This window comes from Vipera berus, assembly GCF_964194415.1.
Source record: "Vipera berus genome assembly, chromosome: 8".
Taxonomy (NCBI): Eukaryota; Metazoa; Chordata; class Lepidosauria; order Squamata; family Viperidae; genus Vipera; species Vipera berus.
This window is the reverse complement of record NC_138211.1, coordinates 20,502,910-20,524,237: the sequence shown is the minus strand read 5'-3', so window position 1 is coordinate 20,524,237 and position 21,328 is coordinate 20,502,910.

The following is a 21,328-nucleotide window of genomic DNA, read 5'->3' as shown; positions in this document are numbered from 1 at the left end:
CAGCCACGATCTGCTTAATGCTTCTGATGCAGCAGCTTCTGCTACAAGTGCAGATTACATCAGTTCTGCTGATTATCACAGTTGAAGCTAAGCAGGCAAAATCCTCAGATTACAATCAAGTAATGGATAAATGCATGATTCATAGACAAATGCTCGTGGCTCAGGAACAGCTGAGATATCCCAAAATGCCCAGTAATTTTAATCCTTTGATAGCAGTTATGGAGATATTTTATCTACTCTGAGTCTCCCCAGTTCATTTCCTTGGATTGATGTCGTGGCCCTGGGTTCAAGGTCCATGGGAGAAAGAGAAATCCCAAGAGGCTATTGATAAGAAAAGATGGAGGCAGATCTCGATCCCCTTAATGCCACATCACTATCATCACCACCATCATCGTCGTCGTCTATTAGTACTACTAAATCACACATTTGTCAAAGTGAATCTGAAGCATTTTTCCTGTAGTCACCATTGTAATGTTGTTGCTATTTTACTTCCATTTAATCATGTCTTGATTGTCGGAGACTGCCTGGACAAGTCCCTGCAGTTTTCTTGGCAAGGTTTTTCAGAAGTGGTTTGCCATTGCCTCCTTCCTAGGGCTGCGAGAAAGTGACTGGCCCAAGGGTAACTGGTTGGGTTTGTGCCCAAGGTGGGATTGGAACTCAGTCTCCTGATTTTAGCCTGATGCCTTAATTACTACCTCAGACTGGCTCTCTCATTAGTGTGATTGCTATTATTTTAAGCACCACCCTTTTCATATAATTCCCAGGGCAATTTGCAAAATGCAATTTAAAATGCAATAAGAATATACAAAACAAGAGCAAATTTGGAATCGGCCCCTATCTGCTTCTTGTGAATCTCTGTTGACCATGGGTGAGGAAAATCCTGGGCTAAGTGTGGTCTGGTGGAGCAGTACTTTTTTTTATGGATCTAGATCAGCATTTCTCAACCTTGACAATTTAAAAATGGGTGGACTGCAGCTCCAAGAATTCCTCAGCCAGCCATGAGGAATGCTGGCTGGGGAATGCTGGAAGTTAAAGTCCATCTATCTTAAAGTTCCCAAGATGGAAAAACATTGATCTAGAGTCGTGGTGGCCCTCTCTGTGGGCACGCAGGCTGTTGCCCCAGTCCTGTGCCTTCAGCTGGGTTTTAGAAAACCTTTTCGCTTTAGGCCTCTGCCGCCGTGTGCAAAAAAAATAATCAGTCAATTTCAACTTCTCGCGGGGAAAAAAAAGATCTCGCAAAGTTGGAATTGATGGATTGAACTTTTTAGTCCCACCCAGTCTGCCGTTACCACTGCAGCCACGCCCACCCAATGGGCCACGCCCACTCGGCACCCAATGATAGATAAGTGGGGTTTGGGTTGCAGTTCGGGCACTCGGTCTCTAAAAGGTTTGCCATCATTGATCTAGAGCCTTGGTTTCTGTGAAGGCCTAGCTATGGCCATCAGAAGCCAGTCTGAACTATGGACCAGCATGGAGTGGTAGAGCATTTCAAGATAGGAATCCCAGTTGTATTGCTAGTTACTTTGTGAGTCCATGCTTCTGTGCCCTTAAATATTTTTTGTAGACCTTTGCTTGTGAGGAAGCTTATTTTTAAAGCCATAAAAATAAAGCATCACAAAGAACAAACACTGTAAAAATAGAAGTCCAAGCTACCCACTTGGGGATCTTCAGCTGAAACCTTAAATCTCTAGCTGTTTTACCCTCCTACAACTGAGGGTCAACAGCAGAGAGAACAGAAGCTTCCTGGGGCCTTGTGGCTGGATTCACACATTTTGTTAAACCAGGATTTGTCCTAAGTGTGGCTTCTTCAAGAAGACATAGCAACCTGATTCATGCACAGTCCTAAGCTACAAATCTTGATTTACAAGCCACAGAGGCAAGATTCAAAAACCAGGATGGATGGTTGGGACACAAGTCCATGGGGAAGCCAGATACACTTAACGACCGTGTTACTAACTTTACGACTGTGGTGATTCACTTAACTGTGGCTAGAAAGATCGTAAAGTGGGGCAAAACTCACTTTACTGTCTCTCTTAGCAACAGAACTTTGGGGCTTAATTGTTATAAGTCGAGGACTGCCTATAATACAGTTTATAGACATAGAGACATAGACATAGGCAGCCGGCACATGACTAGTTGTCCAGAGTCACATGTGGTATGTGGGCTGTGGGTTGGACATGGCCTGGCTTGGCGTGATGCTGGGACCCCTGCAGTGGCATGTGAAACAGATGCAGAAAAGGGCCTGTTGTGAGAAGAATGCAAGAGTCACCTAAATGGCTTGGAGTCAAAGGGATTTCCTGCCATTCTCCAAGCTGGAGGAAAGCTGCTGGTGAAGGATGCAGCTGGACCAAGAAAAACGCTGCCAGAGGGAGCCTCTGGAGACGTCTGCAAAAGGGCTCAACATTTGCAGGATCTTGGATGGGATGCTGGAGGAAGTGTCAGCAGAGGAGTTATCGGAAATCACAAGCCACCCTCATTTTTCTAAAGAAGAAAAGTCTCCAGGGATGGAGCAGAAGCCAAGGCAGATGGTTTGAGCAAGGCGCAAAGTACAGACGAGAAATCATAAGTGTCCTTCAAAGAGTAACAGATGGACAGCTTAACAGCAAATAAGCAAAGATCTACATCACATCTGCCAGGGTGAATTCATCAGTGGCTCAAACCAGGAGCTTAGTTATTAATTGGTGGGGAGAATGTTAAAAAAACAGAGTGGAAGTATGTTGGACTTTGTGACTCATAATCTGGTAGGGGATGGAAGGAGTTGAAATCCAATGTCTGGAAGGGATCGGGTTGGGGAAGCTGAAGAAAATGGCAGCGAAAATGTGAATTTGACGAAAGTAACCCCGCTCTCTCTTTGACCATGCATTGATAAAGAATAATTAAGACTATTATTGGTCAGGTTGTAATCCAATAATCAAATCTAACAGATCAGCTTATGGTCCTCTGCAGCAAATGGGGAAAGTGTAACTTTGTTCATGTAATAAACTCAACCGAATTATTGAATTAACCCACCTTGCAGATTGGCTCAATACATTGTAGCATAAACCAGCCTTGTGCAACTCTTTAAGTCACAAAAAATATCAAAAAAACAAGCAAAGGTTACCATTAGGAAGTTGTTCAAAGCATCTGCTAGGTTTTTAACTGATCTGGGGACGATTGTTGTGCAAACACTATCAGGCTAAGATAACTCAGACTCTGTCAGTGGGGTGGGTGAGTCCCTAAATTTGATATATAAATAAATAAAATAAACAAACATCTCACATAGCTTACATTCTGTGGAATTGCTGTAAGGAAGGTTGAAAAAAGAATACAGGTAATCCTTATGATTACCACAATGGTGACCAGAATTTCCATTGCTAAGGTAGTTGCAATTGCACCCTTTTTGTCATATTTGTTAAGCAAATCATTGCAGTTGTTAAGTGAATCACATGGTTGTTAAGCAACTCCAGCTCTTCCCCATTAACTTTGTTTGTTGGAAGCCGGCTAGGAAGTTTGCAAATGGTGAGCACATGACCCTGGGATGCTGCCACCATCATAAATATATGCCAGTTGCCTAGCGTCTGAATTTTGATGACACGACCACGGGGATGTTGCAACGGTGCAGGGACCGGTCATAAACCATTTTTTTTCCAGTTCCATTGTAACTTGGAATGGTCATTCAATGAATGGTTGTAAGTCAAGGACTACCTCTGTTAGTTGTACCTGCTGTGCTAAGATTTGATATAATGTGCTTGGTTTGGACTTTGCCATGCTGTGCTTAGCATCCAGCTATTCAATTTTATAGCCCTGGTTTATAGTTTAGTACACTGTGTAAACCCAGTCATTGTGGTTTACTCAATAAACTATGGCTAAAGAAACTGTCCTTTTACAGGGTGTTCAGATCAAATTGAAATAATTAAGACAACCTTCCTTCTAACCAAGTATCGCACTTAATTTTATATAAAGATTTTATATAAAGATTCAAGTAAGTAGGCAAATAAAGTGTGAACTATTCATTAGTGAACCAGTGAGGGGGAGGAAATATTTAATTGGATAATCAGTAGCCTCTCTGTGTGGGGTCAAAACCTGCAAGATGGAGGACTTGACATTGCAAACCAAGTTCTACTGCCCCCTTTTTATACATCTATTGACATCACATTCAACCACAAAGGGGCAATGCTTGGATTTTTATCTTGCAGATTTTGACACCTTCCCATGGACCCCAATACAGTTAAGGTAGACTAATAACAGATCCAGAAGAATTTAGTTACAAGAATGACAGAGACAGAAGCAATGCATATCAGTAGGAAGAAAGTTAAATTATGAAGACTGCCATGTCCCATACTTTGAAGACCTACTCAAAGAGGATTCAAATGGATTATAGATTTACCCCTCCCAATTTGTGGCAAGCATTTGATATCTATTGCTATAGTTTGCCAGTTCAGAAAGGTTAGTTGAGTTATCATTCTGACTTTGTAATAATGCCGCTGGGGTGTGTGTGAAAGCCCTAATAAGCAGGCATATACATAGAATGAAGGCTACTGCTAAGCTTGTAAGCCGCCCTGAGTCTTCGGAGAAGGGCGGGATATAAATGGAATTAAAATAAAATAAAATAAATAAAAATTCTCAATGTTATGTATGCAGGCACCTGCATAGCAACAGCCACCAGGGGGCGTTGGCCTGAACGGTTTTGGCGGGAAACCCTGTTTCGGCGGGAAACCTAGGGCCAACCCCATTGGCTGTCCGCTTACCTGGCCAGGTATTTAAGGAGGCCAGGTAACCCTCATTCTCGAGTACGCTACCTCCTCCAATAAAGAGCTGAACACGTACTCCGGCTGGCGTCTCTTCCTTGCGTCGGACCCACTACACAATACTCAATGTGGAGAATGAGTTTCAAGAAAGGTGGCACTGCCAGTTCATGCCTTTGCTAAGACGACATTTCCAGATGGGATAAGAGAAAATGAGCTGTCCATGGTCCTGTTCACCTCTTCTCTATCAAGACAAAGTTAAGCAATAATAGAACATGGAATAAGAGTTGGAAGAGACCTTGGAGGTCATCTAGTCCACCTCTCTGCATAAGCAATACAATTCCAGACAAGTGGCTGTCCAGTGTTTTCTTGAAAACCTTCTGTGATGGGGCACCCACAACTTCTGAAGGCAAGGCACTGGTTGATTATTTTCACAGTGAAGACATTTCTCCTTAGTTCTAGGTTGCGTCTCTCCTTGATTAGTTTCTCTCCATTGGTTCTTGTCTTGCCTTCTGGGGCTTTAGTAAATAGCTTCCCCTCCTTATCTTTGTGACATCCCCTCCAATTCTGGAACGCTGCTATCATGTCACCCCTCGTCCTTCTTTTCTCTAGCCTAGCCATACCCAATCCCTGCAACCGTTCTTCATATGTCTTAATCTCCAGGTCCCTAACCATCTTAGTTGCTCTTCTCTGCACTCCTTCCAGAGTCTCATTGGCTTGACTTGCTGCCTCCTGACTTAATGGCTATGTTTGCACAAAACACTAAACCACGGCTTAGGCACCACTATACCTAAACCAGACAGGACCCTCTGGAAAGCAGCCACCTCTTTCTCTTCCTTTCTCTGTACACAGAGCATCCATGGCGTTGTGCAGGTTGATTGGGCATGCTGCTAGTTCATAATAAGTACAGGCTGTGCTGCAGGGCTTATACCAAAGCCAGAAAAGGCTGCTTTGTTGGCAAGCAAGATGATAATGTGGCTATGGAGGATAGCTTTGTTTTCATTTTCATCCGTGAGAAACTAGCCAGAGAACCATCATCACGATTTACTAGTACAGAAAGAATGGGCTGTTTTAGCATATATGAGGTTTTAAAAATTCTCTTTAATTGACGGAAATTAGAAAATGTTTTCTCCCTCTGACGGAATGAGTCACTCTGGATTATTTCATTTTCATTCCGCTTATGTATATCTCTCTCTTTCTGATTTCATTAGCATGATAGATGTTGTTTGGGGGTAATCAGGCCAGATTAGATCAATAGTCCTGACCAGACCAAATCATTCCTTATTAGGAAAGAGGTGGGCAACCTGCAGCCCACTCTGTACCATCCCGCTGCTTCTCCATGGCTTCTGAACTTTCCTGCGATCACTTTAGCTGAAACCTGGAAAATGACAGTACGGGTTCTACAATACACTTAACCTGTCACGTTTGATCTAGTGATTAATACACCAGGCTAGAAGGCAGGAGACCATGAGTTCAAGTCCTGCCATTAGCCATGAAAGCCAACTGGATGACATTGGGCCAGCCACTCTCTCTCAACCCAGTTCGCTCACAGAATTGTTGTTGTGGGGAAAATAAGAGGAGGATGCATTTTCTGTCTTGCGTTTATCTGTAAAAATAATAAAGGTGGGATACAAACCATCAAACAAAAAAAAATAACCCAATTTGAAAAACAAAGATCTCCTGTCTGCCCTCAGAAAATCAAGGGAGGATCTCTAACCGTTCTGCATTGTTGCCTTATTCTTCTTAAGACTCTAGCTCCACCAAATGCTGGGCAATTCCACCCCGCAAAAGGTGGTCCATCCTGGATTAGAGGGTGAAAGACTTTGATCTCTGACCTTGACTCCGGTCAGCATGGCTTGTCTGTGGGGAATGAGGGCTCAGTAAAGTCAAGAGGGAGATCAAGGTGCCACCTCTTTTTTACATGCCTCAGAATCCCCCCACCTGACACCCCTCTTGGCAACATGACCAAATGACATGATGTCCCACCCTGGGGACATTTTGATGAGGGACTCTCAAAGGATAATCATACCCAAGACCCATAAAGGACCCAAATGCCTGTACACGAATGCTCAGAGTTTAGGGAACAAACAGGATGAACTAGAAGCACTAGTGCATGAAAGCAGATACGATATAGTTGCCATTACTGAAACTTGGTGGGATGAAACCCATGACTGGAATGTACTGATGGAATAGCTTCAGAAGTTGTGGGTGGTCCCTCACTGGTGGCTTTTAAGAAGAGATTGGACAGTCACTTGTCTGGAATGGTATACTATAGGGTCTCTTGCTCTAGTAGGAAGTTGGATTAGAAGACCTCCAAGGTCTATCCTGATTGATTGAGTGATTGAATCTCATTTCCAGAGTGGATTATCTTCCCACATCTGCATCAGCCAGGTGTGTTGGACTATGTTTCATTATGCCAAACAACATAATGTCAGATCAATCAATTTCCCAATCTTTCTGACATCCAAAAAGCTTCTGTCTGTGTGCTTGATGTCTTATGGGACTGCAGTATTTGGCAATTCTAGCCAAACGTGACTGATCTCTTAAAACACTAAGCAGGACCAGATCAGGTTAGTATTTGGATGGGAGACCACTCCCTGAAGGGCTGAAGGCTGTGTTGTGATTCAGGGTCAGCCTGTGGGTTCGGCAGTTGGGTCGGACGACTCAGAGGAGGAGGGGGGTGTTGAAGACCTTGCTGAGGGGGTTGAAGATCTTGTTGATGAGAGCCCTCAGCCAGGCCCCTCCCACTTGGTCACCACGGAGACCCAGCTGTGTGAGCCTGACAGCGTGGATGAAGATGACCCACAGCTGGCCCTGTTCAAGGATGCCCGACGCAGGAGGCAGTCAATTAGGAGTAGACAGAGGAAGGCAATGGGGCTTCTCGGAAGGAGGCAGAGAGAAGCCACGCCCTGAACTTTATATAAGGGGATTGTGTGGGGAGGGCTGGTTTGCTGAAGGCAACCGCTTGGATAGTTTGTGTTTCTTAAAGCTCCGGTTTCTTGGTTCGTGTCTTGTTTGTTTTTGTAGTAATAAATTTGGCAAGCGTAATTCCAGCCTCTTGCCTTATTGTAAAAGGGGTTGTCCCTGCCTTTTCTGCAGGGCCGGTAGCAGGCTGGTACAGAACAGGCTGAGAAAAATATTCCCATAGGACAGAATGATCAACCCTCTTCCATACAGTTTCAGGGAAGTTGCACAAACATATCCATGAAGTCACCGTTTACAACAGATGCTTTATTTTTATCTTCATTTTTGATCCATTGTCAGGTCTGCCTTAAACAACAACCCAGCTGAGCTGCAATATCAGCATTATCATCCTCTAATCAAGGAACTTTATTTTTTTTTAATTGTCCTAGCAAATGTTCACAAATTCTTCATTTGGGAACACTTCTGGAAAACCTCTCAGCCTCCTTTTACTGGAGCATCTTGTAAGCAGGACAGCGGCAAGGATTAGAGTTAGGGGCTGCTGGCATCTTCCAGTTGCTCCTCCCCAAAGGATTGCCATAAGCTCCAAATGGAATTCATCCCTTTTTCTTGAGTATTTTTTGGAGGATAGATCAGCTCTAAATATCATGAAGATTGGTCCCCCTTTGCTTAATAATAGTGGATAAACACTTAGGAGGCCCAGGGTGAAACTTTCCCTCAGGCCCTGGATCCTTTTTGAGGGGCTGTCACAGAGAAGAGGGGAGTGCAGAACAAGGAGTAACAGATGGAAACTTATCAAGGAAAGATCTAACCTAGAACTGAACAGAAATTCCCTGTCAGTAAGAACAATTAATCAGTGGAATGGCTTGACTCAAGAAATTCTGGATGCTCCATCACTGGAGGTTTCCAAGAAGAGATTGGGCAGCCAGAATGATGTACGTAGGTTCTCCTGCTTGCAAGGAGCTTGGACTAGAAGACCTCCAAGATCCCTTCCAACTCTGTTACTCTGTATTTCGTATCTCCCTTGGCTGCATTGAGCCAATCCCTCTCTCTTAGCCCATCATCCCTGGATGGACCTTGAGCTCTGACTTACAAACAAAACAGAGCTATCATGCTTGATGTCCACTTTCAAAGAGAGTTGAACCAGAGACCTTCTTTCCTTTTGAGGATTTTCATAGGAGAACCTTCCAATGCACTGCAGCTGATCCTGACACATATCAGCTTTTACGATGCTGGCCAACGGCTGTTTTCTGCGCAAGAGATGATGCAAGCGTATCTCCAGGGCAAAAAGGACTTTCAAATTCCGTTGCAGAAAAGGACAGTCATAGCCTGACAAATATCAGAGCCTTGTTAAAGGTGTGTGTGGGGGGGAAAAAAACAACTCCATACTGCGACACTCTTGCTTGATAGTGAGATGGGAAGCACATAAGTTTAGTAAATAAATAAACCTGTGTGCCTCTTGTCATTCATTCCAAGACTTCTGCATCTTATCTGCGTAGCGTTCTGTTCCCCTCCATCAAGAACCTATCAATCGCCAAGGTAAATTGAGAATAATCTTCTTTGTTTTGCTTGCTATTGCTTCTGTGGTCAAAATGTACACTTCATCATCCAGAAGTATTGACTAGCTATATTGGATTGGTGCTAATACATTAAATCATTCTTTGCTGAGCAGTGGTAGTGCAAAGGGGATGCAGATAGAGATAAACAGCATCTACATACCATTTAAAAGAGAGATTCAAAAAGCTAAAAAGGAAAGCCAAAGGCCAAAACACCTCCTTGCCAACAATCAACAGCCAGATAAGCAGGAATTAACACTAAGATTAAAACTAGACCTACAATCAAGCAGTAAACAACACCCCAATCGAGGAACTACCAACTCAGACAATCAAACTGTAATCAACAACCTAATCAAGCAACCAACAAGAACATTTCCACCACAGTGACAAAGCAAGCCATCTATATATAAACAGAGATAAACCCCACTCCCTTCTAGCATTGATGATGTTACTATTTGGGTAATGGAATGTCTGCAAGAAAACAACCAAGCTCAAAGAGTACCAAAGACCCCATAGTCGTCATCATCGTCGTTGTCATCGTCCTCCTCCTCCTCCTCGTCCTCCTCCTCCCTGCAAAACCCACTCCCTTCTAGCATTGATGATGTTGCCTAGTTGGGTAATGCAAGAAAACAACCAAATTCAGAGAGCATCAAGAATTCCCCCGGCCCCCAGGAACAGATCTTTCTAATGGCTCTTAGAGTTCTAAATGCTCCTAGGAAACTAGGAAGATCCCAAGAGATTCTGTAGCAGTTTTGTTTTAGAGACAAGACTTTAGATCAGGGGTCTTCAAACTCAACCCTTTTATGACTCATGGACTTCAACTCCCAGAATTCCTCAGCCATGCACACTAGCTGAGGAATTCTGGGAATTGAAGTCCATGAGTCATAAAAGGGCTGAGTTTGAAGACCCCTGCTTTAGATGAAAATTAACATCATCTGGCCAGATCAGTGTAGGATCTGAGAAAGTTAAATAGTCCTCTGGGTTTAAAAGCATTGTGCTTGTGTGGCAGACGTGATTTGGAAAATAAGCAGTGGTCCACATGATATTGTTCTTTCCACATCTGAAGGACCACATGCTCTCCATCCCTGCTGTGGCTTTGATATGAACCAAGGCCACTGTGACATTTTGAGTTAGAAAGAGAATGGCGGCAAAGGAAAATCTGCTTGGTACAATCAGTTGCAAAGGCAACAGACTTGCTCCTATTAGTAGTAAGGGGGATTCCATGCCAATCCTCCTGCCACAGACTTTCTTCCTTCCTTCCATCTTCCCTCCCTCTCCTTCCTTCCTTCCTTCCTTCCTTCCTTCCTTCCTTCCTTCCTTCCTTCCTTCCTTCCTTTCTTTCTTTCTTTCTTTCTTTCTTTCTTTCTTTCTTTCTTTCTTTCTTTCTTTCTTTCTTTCTTTCTTTCTTTCTTGGATGGCTGTCTTTAACAAGAAAGGGCAGACAGGCAAAGAGTCTGGTATTTTCTGACACATTTTTGTATTTTTTTATGCATTTACTGTATTTCTGTGGTATTTCCAAATGGATGGCTGCTCCCAAAGGAATGGCATCCAGTCAAAAGACATTGCGCAACTCTTCTATGAAAAGAAAAATGGGGGGAGGAGCAGTGGGAAAACACATTACAGGGTGTCCAAATAAAAGATGTCCTCATCTGGGTCCTCAGAAAAATTCCAAGAAATGAAGTAGGATGATTGCATAATTCTCTTTCTTTCTTTCTTTCTTTCTTTCTTTCTTTCTTTCTTTCTTTCTTTCTTTCTTTCTTTCTTTCTTTCTTTCTTTCTTTCTTTCTTCTCTCTCTCTCTCCCTTCCTTCCTTCCTTCCTTCCTTCCTGCCTGCCTTTTCTTTTTCTTTCTTTTTCTTTCTTTCTTTCTTTCTTTCTTTCTTTCTTTCTTTCTTTCTTTCTTTCTTTCTTTCTTTCTTCTTTCTTTTCTTTCTTCCTTTCTTCCTTCTTTCTTTCTTTCTTTCTTTTTCTTTCTCTCTCCCTTCCTTCCTTCCTTCCTTCCTTCCTTCCTTCCTTCCTTCCTTCCTTCCTTCCTTCCTTCCTTCCTTCCTTCCTTCTTTCCTTCCTTCCTTTCCTTCCTTCCTTCCTTCCTTCCTTTCTTCTTTCTTTCTTTCTTTCTTTCTTTCTTTCTTTCTTTCTTTCTTTCTTTCTTTCTTTCTTCTTTCTTTCTTTCTCTTTCCTGTTTCCCTCCGTCCTTTATGAAACAACTCAAAATAATATTCATAGTAACAGCTTTATAACGATACAAACAATAATATATTGGTAACAGTGGGACTATAATTCTTACCTCTTTGATAGATTTCAGATACTTGAATTATAGACAAGAAAACCAGATGCGTCCTTGAAAAACAATGTTCTCTTTCCAAAGTCATGTTGACAATCAGATTAATTTCAGGCCAAAATATGGCAACAGGACAATCAGCTCAAACCGTAAGCACACCAACCCAGCCACTGGCTTATCCCTCCAAATCTTAATGTGCATTTTCCTGCTGCCTTGTGAACATCCTCACAGCTGGCATCCTTAAACTCACAAAGATGTCCATGAGCCAGCCTGTGCCCTGTCCAGCTCAATGGGGAGGGGGGGGAGCACTGAAAGCAGACTCCAGCCAGCCTCCCCCTTTCTCATCATTGCTTTGCAAAATGGACTGAAAAATAAGCCACTCCTTGCAAGAGGCATCTGCAAGGTCGCTTTTCTGCTTGATCTCCCCAGCATTTCTTTCTGTGCTGTGGCTGAGTCAGAAGTTAACCGGCTGAAATGTGGAAGGGCTGCTGCAGAGCTCGGGCATGGGAATAGAGGGATGTGTGGCTGATCCTAGATTGGCATAAGCTGGGGGTGCGGAAAGGGCCCATCAGAGTTCATGTTTCCACTGCCAGTCTCCAACCTAACAGGTGCACCTCAGGCCTCTCTGACTGGGTTCAGATGCAGCCTGGTTTCCTTGCTTTTGATGAAGTGTGCCTTATGAAATCGGCCATTGTGGTCTCCTCAAATGAAGGATTCTTAGTTTACTGCATATGTGTGGCTTCACACTACTGTCATGTTTTTCTCTGGCACCGGAGGCTTTTGTTCATTCACTTGCTCAAAATGTCCAAGCAATCTCTTTGCTCTTTTCACAACCACACCCAAGACCCAACGAATCTGGAGCAACCATCATCTTATCCATGCCAAAAATGTAATAAAAATTAAAAATTAAAAAGGCTGCTAGAAAGCACACAGAAAGAGTTAGCCAGGGAAAATCTGAATATAGATATTAACTTTTTAAAGTAAAAAAATACAGGGTCTACATTCTATGCACCCATGAAGGGTTCTGATAGAAGCCATGATGATTTCACCAACAGAAGAGAATATTTGTAGCTCAGAGTTGAACTGTGGGGTCTTTGGTGATCTCTGAGCTTGGTGGTTTTCTTGCAGATGTTTCATAACCCAGCAAGATAACGTCATTAGTGCTATTGATCAGCACATCAGCACCGATAATGTTACCTAGTTTAGTCATGAAATGTCTTCAAGAAAGCCCCCAACCTCAGGGAGCACCAAAGACCCCACGTGATGATGTTACATAGGCAGTAATGCTAGTGCATATATTAGGTGGTTAATGTGATTTGTGTCAGTCCCATTTGCAGGATGACATCAACGCCCATATTTTGTGGATGTCCACGTCAGGCTGCAAAGTCCTCTCTTTGCCCTTGCCATGATGCACATGGCTTTGTGTTAAGCAGCGTCATCCTCTAGTAATTTTTTCTTCAAATCCAATTTATGAATGTTCCTATCTGTACAGTACAGTTTGGCTGACTTAGTAAAACATGGTTTTTAGGTGCACATAGAAAATGGCTGGAGATTCAACTGCCATCATGATGCCATTTTGACTTTTTTGGATGTCCCTGCATTAGATAGTTGTATGTTGTGTGATTATTTCAGCTTGTTCAATGCCCCATCACTGCCTTTTTTTGCAGGGTGGCAATGGGGGCTAGTGATGTCACAGACATCCATCACTGACCCAAATTACCTCATTTACAGGTAGTCCTCTACTTATCACCACAACTGAGCCCCAAATTTCTGTTGCTAAGCAAGACAGTTGTTAAGTGAATTTTACCCCATTTTATGATCTTTCTTACCAAAGTTATTAAGTGAATCACTGCAGTTCTTAAGTTAGTAACATGTTAAGTGAATATGGCTTCCTCATTGACTTTACTTGTCAGAAGGTCGCAAAAGTGGATCACATGACCCTGGGACAGTACAATTGTTATAGATACATGCCAGTTGCCAAGTGCCTGAATTTTAATCACGTGACTGTGGAGATTCTGCAACAGTCATAAGTGTGAAAGACAGTTGTAAGTCACTTTTTTCAGTGCTATTGTAACTTCAGACGGTCACTAAACAAATGGTTGTAAGTCAAGGACTACATGTACATATGATGTCATTGTAGCTTCTACTGAAGAGCTATGTCTATAGCCTTTTCAGCTCTCTGGCACCTGCCCAGACAGAAAGGAGTTTTTTCCCCAAGCACACTTGGAATTAACAGAGGGATAGAATCAAGGTCACGTGAAGTACTAATACCACTTTACAATGCCTTGGTAAGGCCACACTTGGAATGCTGCATCCAGTTTTGGTCACCACGATGTAAAAAAGATGTTGAGACTCTAGAAAGAGTGCAGAGAAGAGCAACAAAGATGATCAGAGGACTGGAGGCTAAAACATATAAGGAACGGCTGCTGGAATTGGGCATGTCTAGTTTAATGAAGAGAAGGAGTAGGGGTGACATGACAGCAGTCTTCCAATATCTCAGGGGCTGCCCCAAAGAAGAGGGAGTCAAGCTATTCTCCAAAGTGCCCGAAGGCAGGACAAGAAGCAATGGATGGAAACTAGAGAAGCAACCTAGAACTAAGGAGAAACTTCCTGACTGTTAGAACAATTAACCAGTGGAACAACCTGCCTCCAGAAGCTGTGGGTGTTCCAACACTAGAAGTTTTTAAGAAGAGACTGGGCAGCAATTTGTCCAAAATGGTAGGGTTTCCTGACCAGGAGGTTGGACTAGATGATCTCCAAGGTACCTTCCAACATTATTATTATTATTATTATTATTATTATTATTATTATTATTATTATTATTATTATTATTATTATTATTATTATTATTATTATTGTTTTTGTTTTTGTTGTTGTTATTGTTACTTCTGCAAGAATGTTTAGCAAGATTTATTGAGAAAAAAGGATGGTACTATAAGAAGTTTGGCAGCTAAGCAATGAAAGGTTCCTAAAGAGTAGTGTGAGAATCCCTGGTGGGGGGTGTCCCCAAGACCCTTTCATATATTCTGCAAAATCAGAATTACTTCCTAGATATTGAAGATATTTGCAAAATCCTAAAACAATGTCACTGTTCTTACTATTATTATTTGTTAAAAAAGTATAACATTTTTTCATGAAACATACCGGTATTTTGTTGATGTTAATACCTCATGGGTTTAATACAGGTGGTCCTCATTAATGACCACTCATTCAGCAACTATTCGAACTTACTATGTCACTAAATCAGGGGTCTTCAAACTTGGCGCTTTTATGACTTAGGGACTTTGCTGGCTGAGGAATTCTGGGAGTTGAAGTCCACAAGTCATAAAAGGGCCAAGTTTGAAGACCCCTGCACTAAATGAATAAGAGTTATGATGGAGCCTTGTATTTAAGTTGGTTGCAAAATCCCCAGTTGTGTGATGGCAATCTTTGTGCTCAACGCCTGGTTCACAAATAAAATGTCACAGCATGCTGCAACCATGTGATCACCATTTGTGATTTTATTTAATGGTTTCTCACAAGCAAAATCATTGGGGAAACCAGCAAATTAAAAAGATACCAATCATGTGACATCCTTGCTTAACGACATATATGGTGACTGGTGGATGGCAACTGGGAGTGCTGGAATTGCCACTTTAAAAATGTGTGGATTTAAGTTCCCAGAATTCTCCAGTCAGAATGCTGTTGAAGTCCACACATCTTTCAGTGGCCAGATTTGAAAAACACTGGCCTACAATTTATGAAAAATGGTTCCTTTGAGTGCATTACTTGACCTTGAATTCCATAAAGACAGATGCCAGGAAGTTATAAAACTTGTTCAGTTGGAAGCTGTTCTCATCTGTCTTGAAAAGCCTCTTCTGGAATGTTAAGTGTTGGGAGGCCAGACAGGCGGAGAAGAAAGTTGAGAGAGAGATGCTTTGCACCTGCTCAGAGACATTTTTTTAAATTGAACTGGCTCAGAGCCTTGATGCTGCAAACAGATGTTGGGGGGTGGCATGATTTGCTGCCTTATTTTGGTATTCTGCTTCCCTCTCATTCTTGTGTAAGCTTTTGGCTTCTCACACTGGGCTGCAACAACTGGAACTCAAATTATGCTGCCACCCAGGACCTGTGACAATCACAACGGTTTATTGTGTGCTACGGTTGCCAAGGAGAATAACAATTTGTGCACTGCTTACTGGCTTTTTGATTCTGAACAGCACCGTGTGGAGATGTTGATAATGCAGATAAGATCACGTTCAGAGGAAAGTAAGGGACAATTTGGAGCCTAAAGCTAAACCTCAGACTACATTTAAAGTTTTGCAGGGATGATTCTGCTGGTAAATAAAGTTTGGGGATGAAGAAACATATTGATTTCCATATTTTTATTGGCTTCAGTCTCAGGTCACACATCTTGCCTCTACGTGCCACACCCCTTCAGGCTCCGCCCCTTACCTGTCAGATAACACCTTAGCCACCTCCCCTGGCAACTCGAGCCAAAGGCAGGGGCATCCAGGAAGGAGGTCAAAAGATTCAAGATGGTGGCTGTGACTGTGCAATTGAAGCCCCACCCCTTTTTATATAATGTAGAGCACAAATCCATGTTTACCGTATCATGGTTTAATGAAGAAGCAATAATGGGAGGGGATCACTAATCTAAGGTTTATGGCAAGGCTTTGTACACATTAAAAAGTAAAACTACAGAAAAGGCCAGGAGTGTCTCTGCAGAGGAATGAGTCAAAAAAGTCAAGATGGCTGCATGTACATAAAAAGGGGAGGAGCTTCAGCAGCAGCAATCATCTCAACTGTATTGACACTACAGGCATGGCTGAAAACCCCATTCGCTTGGTGTGACATGTAAAGCCAATTGTACAAACTCTGCACATTCTTACAATGCTGCAGTTGCACATTGGTACAAGACTGTTGAGCTATGCTGTAATTCAATTCATTTTGCTCTGGCTGGGCACAGGATCAGCCTTTTTTTCCCCCCACTGGGGTCACACTTTAATTTTTGCAGCCTCACAGGGGACTCGGGACATATGACTAAGGAAAACAAACCCTAGCATGATATCTGATGGTTGTGGTTGATGGCAGGCTCAGCATTGCAAATGGACTTTAAAAGTCATCAGCTGTACAGTCCCGGCAGTGTTAATTTTGGAGGCAGGCGGAAGTGATGCCCTGCAGCTATCAGAGGTTTGAAACAAACTCTTCAGAGGAGCATCCCTGAAAATCCAGCTCCTAAGTGCTAAGCAACTGACATTATTAAATAGATAAATACAGAGTCTCAAGAGAAGAAGATTGTCAGATTTAATTTTATGACTGTGTGTGTAGCGTCTGCAATTTCTCTCTCTCTCTCTCTCTCTCTCTCTCTCTCTCTCTCTCTCTCTCTCTCTCTCTCTCTCTCTCTCTCTCTCTCTGTGTGTGTGTGTGTGTGTGTGTGTGTTTGAGAGAGAGATTCAGGGGAGGAATAGGTCACTTTTTCCCAGTTAATGAGAACAAACGGCAGGTTCCCAACTGAGCAAAAAGCCAATATTAGCAGGGGAAGGTAGAACTCACTTTGCCTTCCCTGCTGTTTCTTTAGCTGCCTTCCAAAAGCAGCTTGGGTTTTTAATCCCCCCTCCTTCCATCACTTGCCAAGACACTCTGATTTTTATTTTTATTTTTTTTATTTTAATTCCATTGATATCCCGCCATTCTCCGAAGACTCAGGGCGGCTTACAAGCTTAGCAGTAGCCTTCATTCTATGTATATGCCTGCTTATTAGGGCTTTCACACACCCCCCCAGCGGCATTATTACAAAGTCAGCTTAATTGCCCCCAACAATCTGGGTCCTCATTTTACCTACCTCGGAAGGATGGAAGGCTGAGTCAACCTTGAGCCTGGTGGGATGCGAACCTGCACTAATTGCAGGCAGCTGGTGTTACTTAAGGAGGCATTAGCCCACTGCTCCACCAAGATGGAGAAGAGACCTTCCAGGTACTTTCTCTTGATTTCCATCATAAAACATAGAATAATAGGGTTAAAGGGACTGAGGTCTTCTAGTCAACCCCACTGCTCAAGCAGGAGAACTTACCATTCCGGACAAATGGCTGTCCAATCTCTTCTTAAGTACCTCCAATGATGGAGCACCAAATGAAAACTGTTCCACTGGTTAATTGTTCTCATGAAAATTCTTCGTTCTTGGTTGGATCTCTCCTTCATAAGTTTCTATCCATTGCTTCTTGTCCTGCCTTCAGGCATTTTGGAGAATAGGTTGACCCCCAATTCTCTGTGATAACCCTTCAAATATTGAAAGACAGGAATTATGTTCCCTCCCAATCCTTCTCTTCATTAGACTGGACACAGCCAGTTCCTTCACCCATTCATTGTATGTTTTAGCCTCCAGTCTACTAATCATCTTTATTGTTCTCTGCACATTTTCTAGTGTTTCAACATCTTTTTTGTACCATGGTGACCAGGAGTGGGTGCATGAAATCAAATGTGGCCTCACTAGTGCAGTATACAGTGGCACTATCACTTTACGTGATCTTGAAAGTATTCCTCTGTTGATGCAACCTAGGAATCAGCACATTTTCTCCTGATAGAACCTCATTTGAATAGATATGGGACTATCTGAGCGCTCTTGATGTAGATACTGAAGTTATTTGGTTGAGGAGGGAGGGGCCTGGGTGTACCAGTGCAAAATGATGAGATGGAGACAGGATTCGGTCTTCAGCCCAATCACAGGCCCTCATCACTTAGCAACTTTGCAGAATTAGGCTGTCAAAGCTGGACTGCAGTGCTGCAAACATTGAAATTCAGCACAAAGGGAAGAGATCTCAAAGAGTGCTTGGCAGCAGGAATTCTGAGACTTTGCTTGAAAAGGATAGGTAAAAGGTTTCTTAGGAAGTAGAGAAACCAGCAATCTGGAAAGGTGTAGCCAAAAGTCAGCCTGGATGGTACATTTTCTCCAGGTTGGATAATTTGATCCAAGCTCCAAACTCCAAAAAAGAAATGGGTGGGTCACGACAGAGATTAAAATTCATTTGATCTATGTTGGGTTGCAGCAAAATATTGGGATGTGTGGATCAGCTGCAGTCAGCGTCAAATTATGCATTCAGTTCAGATGGTTGACTTGTTCCAGTTTAATAACTGAAATCCATTGGGGAAGTGGGTTGATTTGATTTTCCAAATTATATTTTGAAAAATCACCTAATTGTTTTTGAGGTCCCTGGGTGGATTTAAAGCTTCAGTGCAAATCCATGAACCCAAGTGGAAGTTTTTACTCAAGGGTCAATCAGATTGCCTTTCATCCAAATCTCTGAATCAAAGCTAGGATTCAGCAAATCATGTTAAAGCCGTGGCTTAGTTCAAACTAGGCAATCTCTTTTAGATGTTATCTTATCTCTCTTTCTTTCCCATGCAGGAAATCCCCAGAAAAGAACAGACAGAACTGATCACTTACAGAAGGCTTTGGAAATTAAATCAAGGTATACCCACAGCTGTTCCTGGTGTAAGGAGAAGCTCTTCTTCAGGACAGCCTTTCCCAACAGAGAACCTTCTCTTTAAAGTGGTGTGCTAGAATTCCCATCAGCCCCAGCTAGCAAAACCAATGCAGAGGATGATGAGAGGTATCGCTGCACAGGTTTGGAAGACACCAGAATGGAAAAAAAACCCGTTCTAGCATTAAATCCAATAAATGTTGTTATATCCTGCCTTTATTTTATTCAGCTGAAGGTTATGTATGCAATGCTCCTATGTAGTGGTATGTGAGAAAGACCTTGGGAAAGAGGGCAGAGAGATGCTGTCAAGAGAACAGTCCAATAACAGACAGCATCTGCGTTGCAGGCAAATTCTGCCCACTGCCAGGAGTTTGATGCTGACTCAAGGTTGACACAGCCTTCCATCCTCCCGAGATCGGTAAAATGAGGACCTAAATTGTTGGGGCAATATGCTGACATTTGTAAACCACTTAGAGAGGTCTGCAAAGCACTGTAGAGTGGTATATAAGTCTAATTGCCATATAGCCCACAGCTGGATATTGAACGGGCAAGAGGCTGCGAAAGGACCTTCTCTACATTCTCGTAATGTAAAGAAGACTGTTAAAAGATATTTAAATCTTCCGGCGCGATCTAAAAACGTATTTATTTGAGCAATCTGACCTGGTTTGATGGGTTAGGGTTGGGGTTTTAATATGTTTTTAATTATTGTTTTAAATTTGGGCATTATATTTAATCGTTTTTTAACTTTTGTATTCTGTTTTTATATTTATTGCCCTGTACACCGCCCTGAGTCCTTCGGGAGAAGGGCGGTATAAAAATATAATAAATAAATAAATAAATAAATAAATAAATAAATAAATAAATAAATAAATAAATAAATAAATAAATAAATTTAGTAGCTGGAGCAGTGGGGTCGTGCAATGAGCCAGATCAGTTATAGCTGATTGGTCGGAGAATGCTGGCTCCTGTGTGAGGCAATCTGCGCTGTGATTGGTTGCTGTGGGTGTGGAGGGGGAGTTTCCCTTTTTTCCCACCTTTTTCTTCTGTGTGTGCTCTGTGATTTTCCTCATGATGCTCCTGTTTTCCTATCTCAACTGATGTAAATATAGATGTAAAATATATTTGTTTACACAAAGCCACAAGTTCGTGTGAGCATCTCTCACTTTGTTTGGACACCTGCTGTGCAATTCCCCTGACAGAGATGTTGAGAAAATTGTACTTTCAGACTTGCGGATTCTGTAAATGTAGTTTTACAATAAAGTAGAATTAATTGAACTGGTTGTATTTCTTGTCTGACCTACCTGGGAATGTGGAAATCCTGTTTCCTATTTGCCCCACAACAACAACCCTGTGAGGTGGGTTTCGCTGAGAGGAAGGAATTGGCCTCAAATCACCAGCAGCTTCCCTGCCAAGGGAGGCCTCGAACTCAGGCCCTCCCGGTTTCTAGCCCAGCACTTTCGCTATATCTCCAAAGTGACTCCCTAATAAAAAGATGTTTCTGCTCATCTGGTGATGGAAAATCTAAAATCTTATTTCTTTCAAAATTCAGCTGGTCCAAGAGGAAAATGTTGGGGGAAAAGACTGAGAACTCTGGTTTGAGGAATGAAATATAGTCTTTAAACTAGACAAATCGTGTGCTGGGAACTGCCATTGCTTTCAAAATAAACTTCCACTGGGGATAATGTTTCATAAACATTATAAAAATAATGTTTCCGCAAAATAAACTGTGGTAGATCTGGCAAGCTTCAAACCTGCTTACCTTTTTTTTGTCTAAAGTCAGGAGCTGAAGAGAATCCCTTGATATTCTTTAAACTGCCAGCACCATCTTGTGGTTGAAAAGGAGTAAAAGAATATCAGAGGAACAGAGATGGAAGGGACCTTGGAGGTCTTCTAGGCCAGACATGTCAAACACAAGGCCCGGGGGCCAGATCCGGCCCACAAAGTGGTTTCATGTGGCCCGCGAAACCATCCTGGAAACAGTGAGGGAACGGCCCCCACTGCCTTGGCCCTGGCCCAGAGACCCTCCTTCTGCCAGAGACCCTCAGATATGTCCCACTCCTGCCCAGGCACCCATAGGCACCCTTGATGCGAATGATGTAGAGCTGGCCATGCCCACCCAGTAGGCCATACGCACTCCAGCCATGCCCACCCTGGCCATACCCACCCGGCCCCTTGAGGGCAACCGCAATGCTGATGCGGCCCTCAATGAAATTGAGTTTGACACCCCTGTTCTAGGCTAACCCTCTGCTCCAGCAGGAAACCCAATCCAGACAAGTGGTTGTCCAGTCTCTTCTTAAAAGCCTCCAGTGCTGGAGCACTCATAACTTCTGATTAATTGTTCTAACTGTCAAGACATTTCTCCTTAGTTCTAGGTTGCTTCTCTCCT